This window comes from Eubalaena glacialis, chromosome 8 (assembly GCF_028564815.1).
Source record: "Eubalaena glacialis isolate mEubGla1 chromosome 8, mEubGla1.1.hap2.+ XY, whole genome shotgun sequence".
In the NCBI taxonomy this organism is placed as follows: Eukaryota; Metazoa; Chordata; class Mammalia; order Artiodactyla; family Balaenidae; genus Eubalaena; species Eubalaena glacialis.
This window is the reverse complement of record NC_083723.1, coordinates 82026132-82052196: the sequence shown is the minus strand read 5'-3', so window position 1 is coordinate 82052196 and position 26065 is coordinate 82026132. Positions and strand designations below refer to the sequence as shown.

The 26065-nt window shown below is 40.9% G+C and overlaps 1 protein-coding gene across 2 annotated transcripts in view; it reads left to right on the top strand.

Annotated features, from left to right (window-relative positions):
• The window catches only part of GGCT (gamma-glutamylcyclotransferase), a 77346-nt gene that overhangs the window by 37089 nt on the left and 14192 nt on the right, over positions 1-26065 (top strand). Inside the window, exons 2-3 of one of the 2 annotated variants that reach the window (XM_061197878.1) lie at positions 9612-9808; positions 13931-14001. The gene's annotated coding sequence lies outside the window, so the exon portion shown is untranslated. The remainder of the gene's footprint in view (positions 1-9611; positions 9809-13930; positions 14002-26065) is intronic. The other variant, XM_061197879.1, reaches the window with a different exon arrangement.

Genomic DNA, 26065 nt, shown 5'->3' with positions numbered 1-26065 from the left:
TTATTCTGCTCCTTGGCAGTTATTTCCACCATAAGTGAGTCTTCCAGCTCACTTATTCGTTCTTCTGCCTCCGTTATTCTGTTATTGATTCCTTCTAGTGTATTTTTCATTTCAGTTATTGTGTTGTTCATCTCTGTTTATTCTTTAGTTCTTCTAGATCTTTGTTAAACATTTCTTGTATTTTCTCAATCCGTGCCTCCATTCTATTTCCGAGATTCTGGATCATCTTTACTATCATTACTCTGAATTCTTTTTCAGGTAGATTGCCTATTTCCTCTTCATTTATTTGGTCTTGTAGGTTTTTACCATGCTCCTTCATCTGTGACATATTTTTTTGCTGTCCCCCTTTTTTTTTTTTTTAATGAGTGGGATTGTGTTCCTGGCTTACTGGTTGTTTGGCCTGAGGCTTCCAACACTGGCGTTTGTAGGCTATTGGGTAGAGCTTGGTCTTGGAGCTGAGAGGAGGAACTCCATGAGACCTCACTCTGATGAATACTCCCTGGGGTCTGAGATTCTCTGTTAGTCCAGTGGTTCGGACTCGGAGCTCCCACCACAGGAGCTTCGGCCCAACCCTGGGCTCATGAACCAAGATCCTGCAAGTTGCCTGGGGTGGCAAAAAAAAAAACAACAAAAAACAATAACAAAGTAAAAAATAAAATTAGACTAGGAAACCAGCAGATATGTTAGGAAGAATATAAAAATAAAAATATAGATGAATCAACAACCGGAAGGTACATGAGTACCACAATAGTAAAAAAGAGGAGGAGGGAAAAGGAAAAAAAAAAGGGCGGGTGGGGAGGCCTTGGCTGTGGAGGGCGGGAACTAAGAAAGGGCGAGGTTTGGGTGGTGGGTGGGGCCAATGCTCAGGACCCACAGGGCTGGAAAAGGCCCTGGGGGCTGTGGGCAGTGGAGCTTAGGCTCAAGGAACAGAAGGGGCCCAAGCGTGCCCCCCACCCCTGGTCTCAGAGGGCAGGGGACCTCACCTGGGAGCCCAGCAGGCTTCCTGGTCTTGAGTGGGCGGGGCAAACTCCCTTCTCTCTTTTCCTGCTCCTCCGGTCTGGGAGGGCCCCCTCTCGCCTGCCTCTACTGATCTTCCTGGCCTCCCTCCTATGCCCCCAGGACCCATGCGGCCTGGATGGGGCTTTGGAGGGCGGGGTACTGGCTTGGGAGCTCAGCAGGCTCCCCGGCCCGAGTGGGCCAGGCAATCGCCCTCCACTTCTCTCCCGCTCTTCCCGGAGAGTCCCTCCTGCCTGCCTCTCCTGATCTCCCCGGCCTCAGGGGTGACGATCCTGCCTGGCCTCCACTTCTCCTCCCCCCCTCAGTCCCACTACGTCCTACCAGTTCACTCTGAGGTTCCTCCCGTCTCCTTGGGCATCAGAGACCCCGCCCAGTGGCCAGCAGGAGCCCTAGTTGTGGGGAGACGCTAACTCGGTGTCTTCCCACACCGCCATCTTGACTCTGCCTCCCTCATTTTTTTTTACTTGAATTGTAAAAGCATAAAGATCAGAGTCCACTCTGTGTCCCATTGTCCCTGCGTGGCCCAGCACACGTTTATTTACCAAACATTTTCTTTTGCATCTTCCTATGAAGTGCCTTCCTCCTTTCTGAAGTTCTAAACCACTCGCCGCCAACATCTTCTTTTGTCTTTAACCACAGGTGGTATTTAAGGTGAGGGTTTTGGCCATCTTGGAGAGTTAGTTTTCCTAAGTCTCTCCCATGTGTATGTTGGGGAGGGGGAAATTTCCCCCTCTACCCCTCTTTGAGTTCTTGTGGCTGGACTAATAACAAAATTGATGCAAGACAGATTAACAGGAGAAAAAACAACAAATTTTAATTCGTGCACACAGAGGTCTCATGGAAATGGGTCCTAAGAAGTGGCCAAAGCAGGCAGCTTTTATACTTTTTAGACAAAGAGACAATAAATTTGTGAGGAATTGACAGGACAAAGAAACTTGGGTTTTGTGTGCCCCATTAGTGAAGAATTGAAACAGAATGTGGGCTTGGGGTAGTAAATTAAAGAAGTTAGAAGGTTTGTTTCCAGCAGCCTCTAGGCCTGTAATTCCCCTTTCTCTGGGGATAAGGGTGTCCTTCTACATTCCAGATGCAGGGGTGCACCTTTCACATGGGAGATTTATTTCCTGCTTTCAGGAAGACAGAAAGGAGGGTTAGAGTGTCCCTCTTGTAATGGCTGTTTCTTAAGTAACTTTAATTCAAAATAATCAGTATGTCATTGCTGCATATTTTGGGGTGAGCTTCCCTGGGCCTCAACATATAGATGTTATTAAACTTCTGTTTGATTTTTTCCTGTTAATCTGTCACATGTCAATTTAATTCTTAGACCATCCAGAAGAACCTAGAAGGATAGAGGACAATTTCTTCCTCCCTGACAGTGGCAACAACATAAAAAACTCCTTGATATCTCTGTTTTATAAATTCACTAGTTTCTTTAATAATATACTAAATATACGAATTAAAACCACAATGATGTATAAACATACCCTTCCCAGAATGGCTAAAATTAGGAGAGCTGATAATATCAAGTATTAATGAGAGTGTGGCGCAACTAGAACTTTCAGATATTACTCGTGGGAGTGTAAGTTGGTACAGTCATTTTGGAAAATTGACAGCATCTTCTATGTCTACCCTATGACCCAGCAGTTCCACTCCTGGGTATATTCCCAAGAGAAATGAGTGCTTATGTTCACCAAATTTGCATTGGAAAATGTTCGTAGCAGCTTTATACATAATAGCCCCCAATCTGTTAACAACCCAAATGTCTATTAAGAGTAGGATGGATAAATAAATTGTGATGTATTTGTAAATGAAATTCCACACAGCAATGAAAAACACACACCCCTGCTTCATGCACTAACATGGCTGAATCTCACAGATGTAATATTGAGCAAGAGAAGCCAGACCCAAAAGAGTACATAGGGTGTGATTTCATTGACATGGAGTTCAAGAATAAGCAAAATTAATCTCTAGTGAAAGAAGGCAAAATAGCGTTTGCCCTTGTGGGGGCAGGTTGACTGGGAGGGGTATAAGAGAGCCTCCTGGGGCGCTGGAAATTTTGATATCTTCTGAGTGGTGGTTACACAGGTGTACACATATGTAAAAATGTATTCATCTGCATCCAGTTTTATGCACTTTGTGTAATTTATTAATCGGCAAAAAAGTAAAAAGAAAATAATGTCTGAAATCCATCAGGCTAACGGGTAGTGATGGCTCTGTGTCCCGGAAATGTCAATCACAGCTTGGTCTTGTGCTCCCTTCTAGATGGCGCTGCCCTGCCTGTAGTCCTCTGCCCAGGGGACCTCGAGGCGCTGCTCTGGGTGGGGTTGGGGGTGGCAGCCACTGCACCAGGTCGGCCAGGACCTGAGAAGGAGGCTGACCAGGTGCCCTCTGCTGGCATTGGGGCTGCAGATTTGGGTGCAGCAAGGAGAGAACAGAGTCAGAAGCAGCAGAGATGAGAGTGTGAGAGAGGCTCAGGGGAGGGGGTGGGCTGGAGTAGCTGTCTCTCAACATGCTTGGCTCTTGACAGCTTTCCTGATCCAGGTCTTTTCCAGATGTAACCTTAGACACCTGCGCATGGCAAACTGACCTTCAGTGATTTTTGCAACCTTGTCAAGGTGAGGGCAACTATATCAGTCAGAATCTAGCAGAAAAAGGTGACTCACTCAAACAAGGTAATTGAGGAGAGTTTAATGAAAGGACACTTATACAGATGTGAATAGGTTCAGGGGATGGCCTTCCTCCACCTGAATCCCACCCAGGTGTCTCCTTTTCTATAAGCTCACGCCCCAGCCCTCTCCCTACTCCGTTCCAGTCCAAGTGGCCCATCTTTAGTCCCTCTAGGGGTGAAGGTGTGGGCTATGCCAGTGGTTCTTAGTCCCAGCTAGCCATAAATTCACCTGGGGAAGCTTTAAAGTACATCAGTGCCTGGGCCCCACCCCCAGAAGTTCTAATTTAATGGGTCTCAGGTAGAGCCTGGGCATTGTGCCATTTAAAAGCTCTCAGGTGACTCTAACAAGCCCAGATCAATTCTTTCAGACTCTCGGGGGCCTAGGATCTGGGCATAGGTGCTTTTTCAAATTTCCTCAGTGCAGCCAGAGCCGAGAAGCTCTGTTCTGTTTTCTTTCAAAATCTATTGTTTGGCATAAACTTGCAGATCGGTTCTCCTCAGACTTTCCTTTAACGTGTATTTCAGAAGTAAAACAATATAATAAGTTTAAAAACTGAACATTGAGGGCTTCCCTGGTGGCGCAGTGGTTGAGAGCCCGCCTGCCAATGCAGGGGATGTGGGATCGAGCCCTGGTCCGGGAAGATCCCACGTGCTGCGGAGCAGCTGGGCCCGTGCGCCACAGCTGCTGAGCCTGTGCTCTGGAGCCCCTGAGCCGCAACTACCGAGCCCACGTGCTACAATTACTGAAGCCCTCGTGCCTAGAACCCGTGCTCCACAACAAGAGAAGCCACCTCAATGAGAGACCCGCCCACTGCAACGAAAAGTAGCCCCCGCTCGCTGTAACTAGAGAAAGCCCGCGAGCAGCAACGAAGACCCAATGCAGCCAAAAATAAATAAAATAAATAAATTTATTTAAAAAAAAAACAAAAAACTGAACATTGATTATTTTCACCCTAATAACACTGCTTGAGGTACTATCAGTATCTCTGGCCAGAGTCAAGAACAAAGGAATAAGGAAAATAACATCCATATTCATAACAGCATTATTCACAATAGCCAAAAGGCTGAAATGACACTAGTGTCCATTGACAGATGAATGGATAAACCAAATGTGGTAAATACATACAATGGACTATTTTTCAGCCTTAAAAAGGAAGGAAATTCTGACACATGCTACAACATGGATGAACCTCTAGGACATTATGCTGAGTGAAATAAGCCGGTCTCAAAAAGACAAATACTGTATGACTCCACTTATATGTGGTACTTAGGGTAGTCAAAATCACAGGGACAGAAAGTAGAAGGGTGGTTGCCAGGGGCAGGGGTGGGGGAATGGGGAGTTGTTTAACCCTGGGTACCGGGTTTCAGTTTTTCAGGATGAAAAGAGTTCTACTCCTAGAAAAGAACATAGGCAAAACATTCTCTGACATAAATCGTACCAATGTTTTCTTAGGTCAGTCTCCCAAGGCAATAGCAATAAAAACAAAAATAAATGGGACCTAATCAAACTTACAACCTTTTGCACAGCAAAGGAAACCATAAAAAAATGAAAAAACAACCTACAGAATGGGAGAAAATATTTGCAAATGATGTGACAGACGAGGGCTTCATCTCCAAAATATACAAACAGCTCATACAACTCGACAACAAAAAAACAAACAACCGAATCGAAAAATGGGCAGAAGACCTAAACAGACATTTCTCCAAAGAAGACATACAGATGGCCAATAGGCACATGAAAAGATACTCAACGTCACTAATTATTAGAGAAATGCAAATCAAAACTACAATGAGGTACCACCTCACACCGGTCAGAATGGCCATCATTAAAAAGTCTACAAATAACAAACACTAGAGAGGGTGTGGAGAAAAGGTAACCCTCCTACACTGTTGGTGGGAATGTAAATTCGTGCAGCCACTATGGAAAACAGTGTGGAGGTTCCTCAGAAAACTAAAAATAGAGTTACCATATGATCCAGCAATCCCACTGGATTGTTCCCCTATGTTCGTAGCGGTGCTATTCACAATAGCCAAAACATGGGAACAACCTAAATGTCCATTGACAGATGAGTGGATAAAGAGATGTTACATATATACAGTGGAATACTGCTCAGCCATAAAAAAGAATGAAATAATGCCATTTGCAGCAACATGGATGCAACTAGAGATTATACTAAGTGAAGTAAGTCAGAAAGAGAAAGACAAATACCATATGATATCGCTTATATGTGGAACCTAAAATATGGCACAAATGAACCTATCTATGAAACAGAAACAGACTCACAGACATAGAGAACAGACTTATGGTTGTCAAGGGGGAGGAGTTTGGGGGAGGGAAGGACCGGGAATTTGGGGTTAGCAGATATAAACTATTACATATAGGATGGATAAACAACAATAGTACAGGGAACTATATTCAATATCCTGTGATAAACCATAATGGAAAAGAATATTAAAAAAGAATGTCTAAAAAAAGATGAAAAGTTCTAGACATTGTTGGCACAACGATGTGAATGTCTTTAACACCACTGAACTGTACGCTTAAAATGGTTAAGATGGAAATTTTATGTGTATTTTACCACATTTTTAAAAAAAAATTTAAAGCAGGAATATTTAATTCATTTAAATTGTATGTTCATACACAAGATTGACAAGAAAAACTCCCCTTCGTCTTCCTCACACCCCAATCCCTGGGGTTTGCTCTGGATACAGGGAGAGCAAATCTTATCAACTGCCTTTCTTCTTAATCCAGCCTGGTAGGAAGACACAGCTGAGCCTAAGAATATAAACTAGAAATGAAAAACAACTGAGAAATCTTCTAATTCTCCGCGTCTTTAGTGAGGACGCCCAGAGTGAGGGGGCTCGGCTGTTGGGAGGGGGAAACAGCAGGACACCATTGTGGGCAAGAGGACCCAGGGCAGGCCGGGCAGTGGAGGAGGGGCGGTGCAAGTAAAACTTCCCTGCGAGGTCATATAGAAGGAAGAGGACATTCTTTTCCAATTATGCTGCTGTAGGAAAATATTCTTCTTCCTTGATGTGGCTCCCCAGTGTACTGTCTCTGAGCATTGTTTATCATGCGAGCTGTGGGCTTCCGTCCAAGAGTCACCCTCAGAGGCGGGAAGATTATAGGGAACACGAGGAGCTGTGACCTCACCTTGCCCTGGGTGGGGGGCCAATGCCTACCCCACGCTACTCTGTTGGAGCTCCTCGGTGATATGATTCTAAACTAGACTCATACTTGGGGAAAGGGATTCCTGTGGCTTAGCACGCTCCACTGTGCTGTTCAGGGTGGAGGAGCAGATACCAGGGCAAGATCAGCCTGTGTATGCTTCCCTGCACAGCCTAGGGAATTGCCGAGGTGGTTAAACTTGAGAAAGAGGGAGGCGAAAGCTGGTTATCCCATGAGAGAACTCTTATAAATCATTTACCATTTTCCCCACTTTGATTCTGGGAATAATATTTAGCATCTGGTTTAAAAAACCCTTTTCTAGGGGCTTCCCTGGTGGTGCAGTGGTTGAGAATCTGCCTGCCAATTCAGGGCACACGGGTTCGAGCCCTGGTCTGGGAAGATCCCACATGCCGCGGAGCGACTGGGCCCGTGAGCCACAGTTGCTGAGCCTGCGCGTCTGGAGCCTGTGCTCCGCAACAGGAGAGGCCGCGATACTGAGAGGCCCGCGCACCGCGATGAAGAGTGGCCCCCGCTTCCCGCAACTAGAGAAAGCCCTCGCACAGAAACGAAGACCCAACACAGTCATAAATAAAAAAATAAATAAAATGTTTTTTAAAATTAAATAAATAAAAACCCTTTTCTACTGTGGAAAGAAATACCAACCGATTGAGATCAAGCAAAAGCTGTTTATTCAGGGCTTGCTATAGCAAGAGTCAGCCAGCATCACTTAGGTTTTGGCAGACACCCAAAGGCAGGCAGAGGAGTGGGAAAGCTTTGTCCTGGACAAAGAGGAAGGCTGCAGGTGTGCCCTGATTGGAGGTTGTTGACATGGAAAGCTGCAGGCAGGCTAACCAGAAGCATGGCATCCTGTGTGATTGGTCAGGGGAGCATATTTGCTTTCTCCAGTTGATCCCAAGTTGGAAGCTGCAACAAAAATTAGGGAGGCTATCAGATATTAATAAAGTCCTGGCCATTTGGGACCGATTGTTACAGGAGTTATTGTTTCACTTCCCGGACTAGTTGTTAGAGATAGAAGTCTGACTTGCAGATAGTAGGTTGGCTTCCTGGGCTGGTTGCTGCAGATTGTGGGTCAGAGTTCTGTTTTATATATGGTCTGGCCATTGTCCATTTGTCTATTGAGTCTCTCACTACCAGACTGTAAAGAAAAAAATCTCGCCTGCTATTCCAGTTCTACAAGGATAAAGCCATTAGCCACTGGAGTTGCCCACTGACAGTGCACCTAAGGGGAATTCACTGTGAACGTCCCTCTAACTGCTTTTGCTGCATCCCATAGATTTTGTATGATTGTGTTTTCATTGTCATTTGTCTCAAGGTATTTTTTAATTATCTTTTTGATTTCCTCATTGACCCATTGTTTTTTTTACTAGCATGTTGTTTAGTCTCCATGTAATCGTTTTTTTCTCATTTCTTTTTCTGTGGTTGATTTCTCGTTTCATGTTGTTGTGGTCAGAGAAGAAGCTTGAAATAATTTCCATACTCTTAAATTTGTTGAGGTTTGTTTTGTGGTCAATCCTAGAGAACGTTTCATGTGCACTTGAAAAGAATGTGTATTCTGGTTTTTTTGGATGTAATGTCCTGAAAATATCAATTAGGTCTAACTGTTCTATTGTATCATTTAGGATCTCTGTTGCCTTGTTGATTTTCTGTATAGAGGATCTGTCCATTGATGTGAGTGGGGTGTTAAAGTCTCCTACTATTATTGTATTCCTGAGAGGAATTCAGGATGGAGAAAAACAGGAAGCATTCTGCATTCTGTGCTGGCTCCTAGAGAGTTAAGATGCATCTCTAAGGAAGAATTTCAAATGACCCTAGATTCTTGCATCTTCCCATACATAGAAAAGCACTAAAATCATTAACTTGAGATGTCTGTTCTTTGTGATTTGCAGTCATCTTTTGATGTTCAACTACATGTTTTTTCCAGCCAAAAAAATTCATATACGTTCTGGTTCCTCCCTTACTTCTTCAGAGCAGTTCCTCAGAGCTACCTGAGAGGCCGTCTCCGAGGCTATAGTCCTCCGTAAGGTCCCCAAATAAAACTTGACTCACAACTTTTGTGCTGTGCTTCCTTATTTCAGTCAACAAAAGCTTGAGGTGTATCAGCCTGAAAGTCTAGTGGTGGTGGAGCTGTAGGAGTGAAGCTTTCTTTGCCCCTTCCTCTACTCAGGCCAGTGTAGTCATAGAAATATCAGATCAAGGTGGGGACAGTGGTCCAGAAGTTCCAGGCTTTGCCACTACCAAAGCTGAAAGTTTTGGAGACAATGAGGAAGCCTCTGCTGCAGTGTGGACAGACTCAGGAGTCTCAGTGAGAACAGTCCTTCCCCAACAAGTGGAAGGTCACCTTGACAGCCAAAGGAAGCACTCCAGTTATATTGTCTGTCTGAGTGGAGGGAGTTCCCAGAGAGGGAAACCTTTTCATAAAATCCCTAATACCCCCGACTTTTAATTTCAGCAATAGAGCATGCCACTGAAAGTTATTGAAATTGTCAACATTGGCTTGTGTCAAATTTGTAAACAGCTCCTTGGATGCCCCTTCCCTACCATCACCTGGCCCCCATCGCTAACTGTAGAAATCTTTAGAATTTTCTCTAGGATTCATTCTCCCTTACCTGACCCCCGTAATATTTGGTTCATAATTCTCTTATGGCTTTTAGCTTGCTGTATAGTTTATGATATTCATATTTACTTCTTTTAACCTCCGCCAGACTATAACTGTCTTTTTTTTTTTTTTATCACCTGCAGGGTTAGTATAGGCACTGAAAAAACACTCACCGATCAGTGTCCCTGTGATGGATGACACATTCATTCACCAAATACTTATTGAGAAGCTTCTCGGAGCCACATCAGAAGATAGGCACTAGAGGGTACAAAGACAAAACAGTCACTGCCCCTGGCCTCAGGGTGAGAGCAAAGCAGCCACATAATTACCATACGATATGGTAAGTGCTAAGTAATGGAATGGAAGTAAGTATGAAGTGCTTTGGGAACACAAATAAGGAAGTGACTTGCTTTGATGAGCAAATCAGGGGAGGCTTCACGGAAGAGGTAACATTTGAAGGCTGAGTGGAGGTTTTCCTTGCAGAGAAGGAGAGAGCATCCAGGTAGAGGGAACTGTGATAGAAAGAGGAGGAGCTCAGGTGATGGCATCCAGGGAAGGGCAGGTGGGGCTGGAGTTCTGGTGGAGATGTAGCTGCCCAAGTTCATAGGGGCTAGATTGTGAAGAGCCTTGAATGCCATTTTTATAAGTCATTTGGATTTAATTCTACTGGCAATATAGAGTCCATCCAGGCTGCTAAACAGAGGGATGGCAAACATCTGTGTTTTGTTATGATAATTTTGGCACCGATGTGGCAGAGGGATGGGGGCACCCAGTTAAGAGGCTGCCGATGATAGGGACCTGAACTAGAGCAAGAAATAACTGAAATTCCCTTCTGCTCCTCTGGGGCAAACTGTTCTCCTTGGTAGTTTTCAGGCAATCAACTTGCCCAAAGGCAAAATCCAAGGCTCAGTGTTTCACCTACTGCGTGATTTTTGCTTTCTCCCACTCTGTGTGTTTTCTTTTCACTTTCTTGATGATGCCCTTTGAAGCACATGTTCTTAATTTTGATAAAGTTCAGTTTATCTACTTTTTTTCTTTTTCACTTGTGCTTTCAATGTCACATTTTAGTAGGCTAAACCCAAGGTAATGAAGACTCACCCCTATGTTTCTAAGAATTTTATAGTGTTAAACCTTATGTTTCAGTCTATGACCATTTTGAGGTAATTTTTGTGTATGATATGAGAAGAGTCCAGCTACACTCTTTTGCATGTTGATACGTAGTTGTTCCAGCACCATTTGTTGAAAAGCCTGTTCTTTCCCCCTCTGAATTACCTTTGCTGAAAATCAATTGACTATAAACACAAGGGTTTGCTTCTAGACTCTCAATTCATTGATCTGTATGTTTTTCTTTATGCCAGGACCACATTGTCTTGCTGCTTTGTAATAAGTTCTGAAATCAGAAAGTGTGAATCTCCCAATTGTGTTCTTCTTTTCAAATTTATTTGGCTACTCACACCAGCATCTCAGAAGTCCCATCAGACAGCTTCTTTCGGTTGTTGTTGTTAATCACTGGAGATTAACTAGCCACAGGAATTTGTTATTTGTGAACACCATAGGTTATATCTAACTCAGACACATCTGCTATCAAATGGGAGGGAAACGCTGGCAAAGAAAAATGAAAAAATTGAAACTTTTTTTATGACTTGAAAAATAAAGAACTCTAATTGTATAGCAATTGTAGAAATGTATCTGAACATGTGTTTTGGGAATGCAGATGGAATAAGAATGATTGCTTCTGGCTTGTCCTTAGCTTATGACATCCTAAGAAATTGAAAGGGTTCTAAGTACAAGACTCTTCCTCCATTCTCTAGTAAAAGAAATAGGAAAGTTCTATAGAAGAACATACAAATACAAATGACCAACGTCAAGATATGAGGGAAAGCTTTGTGACCCAACAGCAAGGTGTAGATAAATCTGAAAGCTGAACCCCTAGCTCAACTTACAGATGGACTGAACAAGTGTGGAAAAATAGCATATCATAAAGTAGAAATTCAGCTCTATATCCCTCTATAATTACCTAGCTTTTCTGAGAGTTTGATAAGATTTTCTCATTGTATGGGTATGTAATGGTTAATTTTCTGTTTTCTTGGAGGGTGCTTTGGAATGAGATTAATATTTAAATCTGGATTGCCCATCATAATGTGGGTAGGCCTCATCCAATCAGTTGAAGACCTGAATAGACCAAAAGACTGGCCTCCCTGAGCAAGAGGGAGTTTGCCAGCAGACTGTCTGCCGACTTCGTCTGTACAGTCAGCTCTCCTGGGTTGCCCCACACTGCAGATTGGTACTTGCAGCTCCCATAATTGTGTGAGCCAATTCCTTATAATAAATCTCTGTATAGGTCCACATCCTATTGGCTCTGTTTCTCTGGAGAACTCTGACAAATCTAGGGCATAAATAATTTCTAAACAAATAGATTGGTGTACCTTTGCCTACCTCCAGAGAGAATTTATAAATTTATAAATTATAAAGCCCTTTAAAAGTAAAGGAGCTTCTATTTTGATTGACTTAGGAAGCTAATCCTCTTTCATATAAATAGAAGAGAATTCAAGAAAAGAAAGATTTAATTCCATACCCTTTGAATCTACCGGTTTGACAATTTTGATTTGAAAACAATAATAAGTTTTCTCTGTTTTTAACAGGGTAAAAAATAATGTTAGCTAATATTCTAACTTTTGCAAGACCTGGATTTGTTTATTCATAGAAATCCATACTAATCTAGACTCCCTAAATCTTTTACTAGTCTTGTTCTTCAGATAAGCTTACATTAGTAATTATTTAATAATATAAAAGCATAAGAAATTTGTATGTCCAACTACACTGAGTTATAATTATATCTTTTAAAAGTATGTGCTCTTGGGGGCTTCCCTGGTGGCGCAGTGGTTGAGAGTCTGCCTGCCAATGCAGGGGACACGGGTTCGAGCCCTGGTCTGGGAGGATCCCACGTGCCGCTGAGCGGCTGGGCCCGTGAGCCACAGCTGCTGAGCCTGCGCGACTGGGGCCTGTGCTCCGCAACGGGTAGAGGCCGCGATAGTGAGAGGCGATGAAGAGTGGCCCCCGCTTGCCGCAGCTGGGGAGAGCCCTCGCACAGAAACGAAGACCCAACACGGCCAGAAAGAAAGAATAAATAAATAAATAATAAAAGCTTTCATCATATAAAAAAAAAAGTATTTGCTCTTAAGAATTTCAGAAAATGTTAAAAACTAGCTACTCTATTTCCACTGTCTGTATAAATTTCATAATATCATGTCTGACAATCTTTTTGATATCAGCAGTGACTGTATTATTTTATAGCATCAACTTAAATCATAATACCAAGATCCTAAATTGGCTTTGAGAGAGACCTTGGATTAATTGAGTTAATAAATAACCTTTGGATGCCCAATTTCTTGGCAGATCAAAACTAAAAAGTAGGAGAATATAAAACAAGCAAGCATAATTTTAACATATCTGCCCTTGTCTCCTGTTTTTATTCTTTAGAGTGACCATCAGTAAGTGAATTAATAAGGATATACCAATGCCTTTGGGTCATATTAGCATACAGGGTACTATTTGCTACGTTACAGACATGCAGAATGAATGAATGTGGCATGTGAGCTGGTGGTACACAAGCAGGCATCCTTGTAGAGCTGTGGTCTGCTGTAGGTACCTGAGTATGGCAGACAGTGCTCCTTTGCTTCCTCTCCAGTTTTCTCTGTGCCTGAGAGGGAACAGAAGTTAGTTTCTTTGGTTAAAAGTTGTAATTAAATGAGTACTCAAATAGTAGTTGCAAAGACATACAAATATGTAAGGTAATGGATATGTTTTGTTGGGTTTTCAAGGAAATTGCTGTAGTTTTATTAAGATGGTAAGTTTAATGTGATATATATGTTTTATCTTATAAAGCTATAAATTTATCATTTAATTATATGTGCATGTGTGTATGTATGTGTGTGTATATATATATATATATGGCATGTGAATTAGTAAAAGAGTTTGTGAATGACGGTTCAGAAAAAGAATGATCTTTGGATAAGTTTTTTTTTTTGGTTTTTGTCATGCTTTTGAATCATTTTTAAACAAAAATTCTTTACTTCTAAGTTAGGATTCCTAGTAATTATTGTTACTCTTTTAATTATTTTAAATTGTCCATCTTACAAAGATTGTAACGATTTTCTTATCTTTAGGCACCCATTACTTATGCTCTGATCTTTATGTATGTTCATATCTCACCTGTGATAACTCTTTTATTTTGCATTTCCCATATTCAAGCCCTAAATTCAAAATAGCAAATTTGTTAAGATACTTCTTGCAATCTTGACCCTCCTCAGAAGGGCACTGGGTAGCACTGTTTGTCTCCTAGAGATCATTAGCATGTTGGGTTTTTCCATATTGCTTTTAGCTCAGTCCCTACAAAAGCAAACTAAAACAGATGTTCCCTTGGGAGCCAAATGTTAAATAGGCCTTTTTCTTTCCTACTCAGACATTAGAGCAACACCTGACTTTGGGCAGCCTGACTATACTGAATCCTTCATAATTGTTCGTACAGAAAAGGTAAGTTGTGCTTTAAAAGTGCTTACGCAAAAGCTAAAATCTCATCGCAAGCCTACGGTCTACCTTAGGTAGGTTTAGCTACCTTGTTTATTGCCGTGGTGCTGTGGCAGAAACAATTAAGCTAGTTGGTGCCTCAGCGGGAATTATTCTAGCTCTCCTTCTCACTCACTGCCCTCATAAGATTTGCTGTTCAAACCTAATTGCTTCAAAACAATGCACAATAGTCACATTTCACCTATGGCATTTTTTCGTTGTCTAATTCCCACATAATTGTCAAGAACCACTCCAACCTAAGTAATCCTAGGGGTTTTTTTTTTTCCTAGTAATCCTAGGAAATAGTAATCCTATTTCCTTAGTTTCCAACCTAAGGAAACCAATCTAGCTCCCCCTCCTAATAAAAATGAACCCCACGACTGCTGAACAGCTCTTCAAACTCAGCATTCTCTGTCCCCTGGCCAATGCTGATACATTATTTTTTCATAGTTCTTATCTTTAAAATAAAGTACATTCTGTGCTGCATAAGCTGTAACTTCTGAACTCTCTGCCTCTTAACAAGAGCACACCACCTTGTTAAAGATTTCAGGATTCAAAACCACTTGCTGAAGATGCTCAACATCGCTAATTATTAGAGAAATGCAAATCAAAACTATAACGTACCACCTCACACCGGTATATATCAGAACAGCGATCATCAAAGAGTCCACAAACAATAAATGCTGGAGAGGGTGTGGAGAAAAGGGAACCCTCCTACACTGTCGGTGGGAATGTAAATTGGTACAGCCACTATGGAAAACAGTATGGAGGTTCCTCAAAAAACTAAAAATAGAACTACCATATGATCCAGCAATCCCACCCCTGGGCATACATCCAGACAAAACTGTAATTCGAAAAGATCCACGAACCCCAATGTTCATAGCAGTACTAGTTACAATAGCCAAGAGATGGAAACAACCTAAATGTCCATCGTCAGATGAATGCATAAAGAAGATGTGATATATATATATATATATATATATATACATATATATATATATATATATATATATATAATGGAATACTACTCAGCCATTAAAAAAAGATAATGCCATTTGCAGCAACATGGATGCAACTAGAGATCATCATCCTAAGTGAAGTGAGTCAGAAAGAGAAATGTACTGAGGATGCCAAGACGTCAGCCTTGGAAAGGTCATATCAAGTATATTTAACCACAAATAATACTCTTAAACTCTAGGGTATATACTCATGGGTTTATGATTCCCAGTGTGAAGTCACTAAGGATTCTACAACCTGGACATCCAGTCCCACTGGAGATGTATAAACCTAAGGCTCAGTAAAAAGCTTTAGAAGCACAGAGCTCTGAAAGTGGGTAGCTACTCAAGTTCCCATAAAAGACTTTTAGATTAAGATCTGTGATTAGGATATAACAGTTTAACATTTGGCTCCTTTTATTACTTCTTTCCTTTGTATGGGTCAAGGTATTAGATTGTAAAATAACTGCCATAGTTGTTTTTGCCTTTCTCTCAGCTGTCTTCTTTCCCATAAACTCTTTGAACTCCCTTATTTACCTGTCTCAAACAACTGTAATGGCTGCCAATTTTTCCAACAAGTGGTTTTACCATCTGTCTTTAGACTCCTCTAATAAGACCTGCTAACATATATCTATATGTCTTCACTGAACCTAGGCCCCCAACCATTAGCTGCTGTTCCTAAAATGTACAAAGGCCTCAAAGGAATCCAAGGAATATGAGGGATAAAGAGACATGAGACTAATTCTCCTGATTAGGTTTAGGCCGACTAGGAAACTGGATAAAAATGGTTCCAAATTTTAAAATTATATTTGTAATTATTCTATTTCTTGAGCACTTCCAATATGTGTTTAAATATTACTATAAACTGTTATCTCAAACCAACATCTAGTGGATGATACCACATCAAGAAGACACAAAATTCTTCATGGTCAACCATGGTCTTGTGTCTGAATTTGACCACAAAAAGGGAGTAAGTATTTATAATAAGTCCTAGCTCAACTATGGTATAGATACCAAAGGAAGGACATCAGCAGGAAATATGAAAGATGAACATACCACCTTCCTACTACACAGCTGAGTCACAAGATTTCTTGGAAAAATGACGAATAACTAAAATTACCTTCCCTGATAATAATGCAGTCTGCTTGGGTGCAAATTGCCCTCTTGATAGTTTTTAGCCAATCAGCACACCCAAGGACAAAACAAAACAAAAAGTTTTGTCATTGCTCCCCTGACTGAGAATGTTCCCTCCATAAACCCTGTTTTGCCTATTGGATGGCAATCTGTATACAACTAATCTCCCCTATAGATGAGTAAATGTCAGCTGTGCTTTAAATTAATGTCTCTGAGATGTTCTTTAACAAGGGTGATGTCAATATCCAAGATAGGGAATAAAAGCAGGGAAGTTAGTCTGGAAAGGGGTTTATGTTTGGAACATGCCGAGTTTGTGGTACTTGTAAAGGACATACAGGTGATAAGCAATTAATTAAAAGGAAAGATGGAGGCTGAAGCAGAAATTAGAAGTGATTAACACAGATGTGGTATGGACGATTTTGTAATAGATTACCCAGTAGTGCATAATGTTAAAATGGTGAATCACCACTGTCTGAGAGGAAGAAATTTTCTTCTATCCTTCTAGGCTCTTCTGGTTGGTCTAAGAATTAAATTGACATGAGACAGATTAACAGGAGAAAATCAAACAAAAGTTTAATAACATGTATACATGGGAGAGCCCAGGAAAACTGAATAACTCTCATAAATGACTGAAACCCTCACCTTAGATACCACTTTTAGCTAAAGACAAAAGAGGATGTTGGGGGTTGTTGTTTCGGACCTCAAAGGAGAAGAAGGCAATTTACGTGAAGACGGAAAAGCAAGTGTTTGGTAAACAAACGTTTGCTGGTCCACAGAGAGACAATGGGACACAGAGAGAAATTCTAACAAACAGACTTTGCTAGCTTCCTCCCCGTCTACACACCTAGTTCACACTATAGTTATCTATGGTGATAGTTCCTTTCCTGGAACAGGTCCTCTGTCTACATTCTTTAGGCAGTTAGGGGGCCGGCCAAAGGTTCTTCATGAGTCTTTTGGGCCTTGATTGTTTTCATCTCGAAATAATCCACATGCCAAAGAGATACTTTGGGGTGGCAAATTTTGCTCTCCTACACCAACAAATTAACTATGCCACCATCTGAGGGATGTGTGAAGAAGAGGAGCAGGCAAAGAAGATGGACTGAGCCATGCAATGAAATTAAAGAGGAGCAAAGAAATTTATTCGATCACATACGAAGTGCCATTGCTTTTAAGACATCTCTCTTTCAGAAATGTTGAAAATTGAGCATCTTAGCACTGAGGAAATACAGCAGAATGTGGGCTGAAAAGGAGGCGTTGGATTTGGAAATTAGGGAGTCACTGGTTAATCCATTTCACTAAGTTGGTAAGTGCAGAACTGGATGGCTGTGAGTTGGAGCAAATGGGAGTGTGGAAGTAGGAACTATTTGCTGACCACTACTTTACAAATGGGAAGATGTGATGAAGCTTGAATGAGGCAGGACACAAAGGAAGGTAATTTTTGTATGAAGAAGAACTGAGCCTCTTTGACAGCTAAGAAGCAGCTGATGGAGAGGTAGAGATCAAAGGTCCATGTGGGGCAGGATAGAGTAGATTAGTGGAGAGGGGTACAGCTGTGGAGTCAGTCGGGGCTGGGTTTAAGTAGTCACTTTTCTACTTACTAGTTATCTGACACTGGACATCTCAATTAGACCTTCTGAGCCTTGGTCTACTCATTTGTAACAGCAGGGTAATCATTCCCCTACTTCATGGAGTTGTTGTATGTATTAAGTGAGATTATCCACTTAATGAAGTGTTTGGCACAGTGGCCAGGATGTATTAAATGCTCAATAAATGAGATCTACTATTAAGAGATTAAGAACATAATTGATTAGCCAAATGCAGGTGGGAAAGGATGGAATTAAGTTCATAGGTGGAGGAATTAGCCCTGAAAAGGAGGAGGGATCCCTATGTGGCGGTACTAAAAGATGTCCATAAATTCTTTGATCCCCTTTCCTTCAAAAAATGGACCCTAATTACCCTCCCCTTGAGTGTAGGTAGTACTTGGTGAATCACCTCTAACTAATAGAATGTGGTGGGAGTGACAGTATGCAACTTTGAGAGTAAGTTATAAAAGGTGTTGTGACCTCCATACTTGTTATTTGGATTACTCAATCTGGGGGAAGCCAGCTGATATTTCATGAGAACATGCAAGCATTTCAGTGGAGAGGCCCATGTGGTAAGGGATTCAGGCCTTCTGCCAACAGCCAAGTGAGTGATCCATCTTGGAAGTTGGTCTTCTAGCCCCAGTTAAGCTTTCACATGAGTGTAGCCCGAGCTGACATCTTAACTGCAACCTCATGAAGGACCCTGAGCCAGGCTCTCCCAATTAAGCTACTTCAAAATTCCTGACTCATGGGACCTCTGAGATAATAAGCGTACTTTTAAGCGACTAAATCTAGGGATGATTTGTTACACAGCAATAGAAAATGAACACTCCCTCTTTCTCTGAGACAGAAGAAAAGTGGAGAATGATAGGTGAGGACAGGCATGATATTGAAAAGAGAAAAGGTAGGTGCCTGATGGTCTCTATTTTCTCTTAAGATTAAAATACAAGACATGTTATTTGCTGACCATGAGGTAGCTTGTTGAGACTGGCAGAAGAGACAGGCAGAAAATAGGCAAGGGAATCTACTAGGATCACAAGTAAGATTAATGATTCCCTTTCGTGCCTCTCTTCTTTCATGCCAAATGCAACCACAGAAATCACACTTGATATTGGAGCTAGATCAGCCTCCATGCACTGAGCCTTCATCTCAAGTGTGAAATTCAGAGGCATCGCAGCCTGTCTGAGCCAGCCCCAGAGACTGCCTGTGTGGGCAAACTGCTGATGAGTGAGTTCAGGACTGAGGATGGCTCAGGCTCATCTTGGGAAAGTACTCCCTGCTGTCAAGAATGATTAGCCACAGCTATATAGAGCCTAGCATATTATTTATGAAGAGGGATAGAATATCAGACGGAAGTATTATAATAGAAAAATCGACAGGCCTTATGGATTCTGCCACAAGCATATTGCAGTGAAGGGAAAGCCCTACAGTCTTTTAAATACCTCATTTGTATTATTCTTTCATCCTTGGTCCGTTTTCCCTCCACCCCTCCTCTCTGGTTATTAACAAGGGAGCCCTGGGAATTCTCCTGATTTAGCCAGCTGTCAATCTTTATCACAGAACAAGGTGGAGCTCCAGCACATAGAAGAGGCCAGGTTAAGGCTGCCCTCTCCCAGTTATACCACCTTATAGCCTTGGTCTCTTTAAACCCTAAAGGCCCACCAGGAATTGAATCACTGTGTCTCCTTACAGAATGACAGTTCCTGCTCTCCTTGGGAGCTTAACTTCGCTTTGTACTGATTCTGTTTGCAAATTGGGAAACTTAAACTGTACTGCAAAACTGGTACCTTTTCTACATTACACAATAGATTCAATTCATTCATTCATCCTTTCACTCAGTTATTCAATTATTTAGCAACTCATTATTGAGTGCCTACTCAATAATGGGACAGGCATGTACTAAGTGTTGGGAATAAAAAGATGAATACTATGTTCTTGAGGAGTAGCAAAGTGGCCTGCTGGCACATAGTATCACTCAATAAATTTGTGTTGAATGAATGATAATTCCTGCCCTCTATGGGCATCCTAGTCTAGTAGGGGGAGGGAAGCATGTTAACAAGTAATTACAATGGTTTTAGTGCAATAGTAAAGGAATAATTCCAGTATTATAAATATAGAGGACTGTATCTACCTGGAAGTTAGGGATGGTTTGATAAAGGAAGTAACATTTGTTTGATCTTGAAGAACAAATAAGAGTTTTTCCAGGAAAGGAAAGTAGGAAAAGTCTTTGCATGCAGCCCCAAATTCACAGGTCTTATTTTTAGCAGGATTCTTTTCACTCCAATCTAATCCTAATTTGCTAATATAAATATTAATCAATATTTTGCTGGGTTTCAATCTTTTGAGTTTATTTTTGCTTTTGTTCCCTAGGCAGTGATCGGTTGGCAAAGTTAGAGGCAAAACAATTATACAAAAGAGATTATTTTTGACAGAGTGGATGAAATGAATTCAAGGAAAAAAAGATGTATTTTAAGTTTCTTCCTCAGAAATATTTTAATTTATTGTAATTTCTAAGACAGATGGAAGATAGTCTTCCTAAAAATGGTCTCCCTATTACCGCTAAAACCTTCCTCTCTGACACCTGGCTGAGAACCCAGAAAACACGCCTTGTTCTTTGCCAGACCAGTGTTTACTGCTCACTTTGGAGTAGCTTAGGAGCCCATCAGATATTGTACACCAGACTGGCAGAAGGACTTGGAACTGCCAAATATAATAACCAAATTGGTCATCATCAATTCATTAGTGATTATATAGAGAGAAATTTTTTAATTACTTGACAGCATGGAAAATCACATTACACCAGGGAGTAGAACTTGCTAAGCCCGCAGATTCCTCCAAATTGGAATTTAGAAAGAACTCTTATTTGCAGCAGAAAACATGAATCAATACTGACACTTCGTAAAATGTTTTAACGACTAAGCTCAAGCATTTTGTCTCAAGAAGCTACTGGCCTAACAACACCTGCCACTGTTACCAATGCTAATTAGATAATTTCCATGAAGTTGTTTAACCTGTTCTATTAAGCCTGTAAACTGCTTTGACAATCTTAAAGGAATGAACAAGGAACAAAGTTAAGAAGGATGGGAAATAGAAAGAGCCAAGGAGTCAAATCTTTTTCCAGTTTAACTGAGAATTTTGGATTCTATCACGTTTGCACTCAGCCTTGCCATCAAATTCTTATTTTCAACAGCTTGCAACCGTTACTGCATTTAATAGAGGCTGATGGTTGATGAGTATTTTTATATATAACTCTGCAGTTTCAGACTGATTCTCAGGTGTTTAACCAGCAAAGCCATGCAACGCTTCGCTGAGTCAGTTCCATGAGAAATGGTTATCACCTGCCGAGCCAGGCAGTGGTAAACCAGAGCAGTACAAAGATTTAGAATCTTCCCTTTCTAGCTGACATACCACTGCTTGTCTTCAATTTTCTGGATAATTTAGGATTTTATTTAATATGATTTTTCAAGAACTGAACAATCATCCTAAACAAATCAAGGCCAGACTATTATTAACACAGAGCAGCATTTCCCACACTCTCAGTACTATGCTCTCCACTTCAAAGGGGTTCTGTGACAGAGAAGGTTTGGGAAAGTCAGGAGTAAACAGAGCTCACAAGGTTTCTTTACTACAGGCATCCCTCAGATTTCTTTGTGTGGTAGCAGACATCATGGCTCTCCAGAAGGAAATATAGAATATAGTGGTTTCCAGCTCATTTGACCACAGAAGCTGTTTTTTTTTTTTTTTAATCTGTATTGGAGTATAATTGCTTCACAATACTGTGTTAATTCCTGTTGCACAACAAAGCGAATCAGCCATATGCATATTCATGTCCCCATATCCCCTCCCGCTTGAGCCTCCCTCCCATCCTCCCTATCCCACCCCTCTAGGTCATCGCAAAGCACCAAGCCAATCTCCCTGTGCTATGCTGCTGCTTCCCACCAGCCAACTATTTTACATCCGGTAGTGTATATATGTCGATGCTACTCTCACCAGAAGCTGTTTTTGAATGCAAGACCATCTGATGGGGTTGATGTCCCACAGAGCACACTTTGGGAAATATTGCTGTTCAAGTCTACTTGTTATTCTCGAACACTCCACATTGTTAATAGAGCACTGGGCACGCTAAGAAGGATACTCCAGTGAAGGGGCAGCATGTTAGTAATGACTGACTTTCCCTTCCCACAGCATCCACTGACTACCTACTAGGGGCAAGGGTTCTGGCACCATCCCTTTCAAAATAGTAAGGGCCTTGCATTCCTTGAGTGCAGTGCACATGGGAATGGGAGTGACCTGTTAGGGAGACAAGTCAAATCCTTTAACCTCTTCACCCCCACTTCAAATCAAAGGAATTTGATGTCCAAGTTACCTACCAATATTCTGCAGTTACCTCTCACAACCACTAATTAGAAACCCTTGGAAATAAAGTTTTTATTTTTCTATATTTTCTATTGAGGTGAAATTCACATAACATAAAATTAACCATTCAAAATGAACATTTCAGTGGCATGTAATATCCAGTGCATTCACAATGTTGTGCAACCAGCTCTTTCTAGTTACAGGACAGTTCCAAAATAAAACCTCATACCCATTAAGTTACTCCCCATTCCCCTCTCCCCTCAGCCCTGGTAACCACCAATCACCTTTCTGTTTCTATGGACTTACCTATTTCATATAAATGGAATCATACAATATGTGACCTTTTATATCTGGCTTCTTTCAATTACCATAATGTTTTTTAAGATTTACCCACATTGTAGCATGTGGATGTAGCATCTACATCATTCCTTTTTTTTTTTTAATACCTCTTTATTGGAGTATAATTGCTTCACAATATCGTGTTAGTTCCTGTTGCACAAAAAAGCGAATCAGCCATATGCATACATATATCCCCATATCCCTTCCCTCTTGAGCCTCCCTCCCACCCTCCCTACCCCACCCCTCTAGGTCGTCGCAAAGCACCGAGATGATCTCCCTGTGCTATGCTGCTGCTTCCCACTAGCTATCTATTTTACATTTGGTAGTGCCTGAATGATTTCCTACTGTATGGATATATCACCATGTGTTTATCCATTTATCCCTTGATGGACTTTGGGTTCTTTCCACCTTTTGACTATTGTGAATAGTACTGCTATGAACGTTCATGTAGAAGTATTTGAATACCTGTTTTCAATTCATTTGGGTATGTACCCTGGAGTGGCATTGTTGGGTCATGGAAATAAAATTTTGCTACTGCAATTTTGTGGCACCATAAGGCAAATCAAACAGTTCATATGATTTAGCTAGCTTGAGACATAGTTTTTAATGCGTTGGGAAAACATGCATATAAAATGCACTACCCACAGGAAGCTTAGAGAATGACTTACTGAAGCAAGTTTCTTCTCTATACACAAAACATACCTATTTCTCCCATGAATACCGTTCATTTCCAGTGAGCCGTTTGAGTTTCTGTTACTCAGCTGTATAGAGTGTCTGTTGTCTTCTCAGCCAATAAGCGTTTAGCAAAGACAATAAGTAGAGATGCCTTTTGGTAGCTCTATTATTGGGATTTGTGGTACCCATGTGAAAGCAGAAATAATAAAGAAGAAAAAAGGTTGACACCAGCACTAGATCAGCTCTTCTGGAAAGATTTTGAAATATCCAGAGTTGTATTATAGTCAGGTAAACCAGTTTCACTTGCATATAGGTCTCTGAGAAGAGTTAATTATCAATTAAATATTGTTGAATAGACTGAAAACGTGAAATCCAAGAACATTAATGGAGCAGAGAACCCAAGCATAGTTCTCACTTTCCAAAAATGTTTCCAAATGCTTAACCTAGGCCTCATTCCAAAGTCAGTCTTCTTATGGGGACATTAAGAAAAGCTGGGCTCTCATCTAATTACTGTGCATGGTATTAAGAGTTTTCTGAGTTTAAATTTCTTTCTAGGAAGAAAAGAATGAGGTCTATCACCAAGGGAAACATTGGGATTTTCATTTAAGTAAATCTACATTCTAAAATGTTATTAGTTAGATTACTCCTATTATTAACAGTAAAAACATGCAGCAAAATTTTTTTTTACATTTTAATTTCAGCTGAATTTAAAGTGTTAGAAATAACATGGACATATAAGCTGAGAAAATGAATATATTATGATGCAGTTTGTCAGACTTTAACATTAACAGTAGTAAATCTTGAGAATGGTTCCTCTGGATCTAATATACCTGTGGTAAATAACATGGAGATAGCTGAATTGCTGTATATTTCCAGGACCTTCTGTAACTGATTTAAGGTTGGCAGTAGGATCTAACAGATCATTATCCTAGAACATATGTGAGACCTTCTTCAATGCCAGATTAGGGAAATATTCTTGTTCTTATATCCACTGACATCTCAAAGAGCAAAGAGAGAACATCCAGATAGGCACCAGAAGATTCTGCAGCTTTGGGGCCTGCAGAATGAGATCATATCCTTCCATAGAGCAAGGTTGAGTTGATCTGGCCTAATTATCTGATTGATGTGTTGAGAGGTAGGCCAACTTGGAAATGTATTTGCTGCATCAATTTTCTCTTTAGGCAATTTATTTAGTCATTACCCTCTTTTTATCCTTGTGACATGAGATCTCTAGATATTGACCTAAAATTCCATAAGATGTGAATTTAATAATATTAATAATATATGTATTTTTACATAATAAAAGAAATATAAGAATACATGCTCAAACATGCAAAAAAAAATAAAAGAATACAGAATGAAAAGATGAAAGCTTTTTGTTCAACTTGCTCCCCTCCCAATGCCATTTCCCTTCCCACAGGTAAGCACCGTTAACAGTTTGGTGGATGCCTTTCCAAAGTGTATAGTTATAGATATAAATAGACATAAAGATAGATATCAAAAGAGACCATTTACCCAAGCACTAAATAATAAACTTTATTGGAACTACTTTTCAGGGTTAATCTCAAAACAAGAATACAGATTAACTATCAAATCTATCAATCAAATCTATCAAATTACTGAGAAATTACTGCCTCCTGGAGTTTTACAATTCTGTCTGGTGGTCTAGCAGTTAGGACTCTGAGCTTCCACTGCAGGGGGTGAGAGTTCGATCCCTGGTCAGGGAACTAAGATCCCACATGCTGTGAGGTGCAGCCAAAAAGTAAAAAACAAAAAACAAAACAAAAAAACAACCAAAAAAACATTTTGGGTTTAACATATTCTGACATGTTTCCCTGTCATATGCCAGACCATAAGCTGGGAGGAGACATAAATACTACTATGGTTAATAAAATTTACACAGGATCCCGTATGTTAGAGCATTAGTATAAATTTTAAAATAACTCAGAGCTGAAGTGCCTCTCAGTAAATCAAGGAAAGCTGGAAAAAATCAAAGAGAAAAAAAGATTTGGGGGCCTGTGTAAAGGGTAGGGGAGATTTTGACTCTGGTTCAATTAATCAGCAAGTATTTACTATTCATCTCTGCTGTAGTAAGCATTGTAGGTATACAGAAATATAAAGTGTGGTCCTCACCTCCAGTGGGTTTACTATCACCTGAGAAATTAGACCAGCCAGACAGAATAGAATCAGATAATAAAGGCTTGCACAAGAGCTTGAACTTGATAAAGTGATAAATAGCAGGCAGCCTCTGAAGGTTTCTACTCAAAGGAGTGATACAATAAAAAATCAAAAAAAAAAATTAAAAGACTATGTCTTTACCCCCTTGCATCCCTTCATTTCCCCTCCATAATTACTGCCCCAGTTTAGGCTTTCATGACCTTTCCTACTGCAGTGAACTTATATCCAGCACTCAGCCATCTCCCCATCCTACTCCCTCCCAGGCCATCCTACACACAGCCACAAGAATGAGTTTCCAAAGGTGCAGGAGAGGGCTCAAAAGTAAAAAAAAGTCTCCCCTTTGACGACCAAATAGTATGAACTTTTGAGTGAAAATTCAAGGCCCTCCCATCAACTATGCTAATCTCCTTCCAGACTTGTCTCCCATTTCCTGATATAAATCCATTGCTCTATTGAAATTGAACTACTCACCACTCCCCAAACCCATGTCTGTGCTGTCTTCATGTGATTCGCACCCTTAACCCATCTCCACAGAAAAGCAGAGTCCAGGAAACTGTTGCAGGGATCCAGGTGTGTGATGATGACACCAGGGCGAGGATGGGGAACATGGGAATGCAGAGGAAGGCAGAAACGAAGGGAGTAGTAACAGATCTACTGACTGATTGGGTATAGGTTTCAAAGGAGAGCAGAGGTCAGTCAGAGGTAACTCATTTTAGGTTTTAGGCAGTGAATAGAATTCTTTCCCAGTAACTGCTTATTCCACATCCTTGT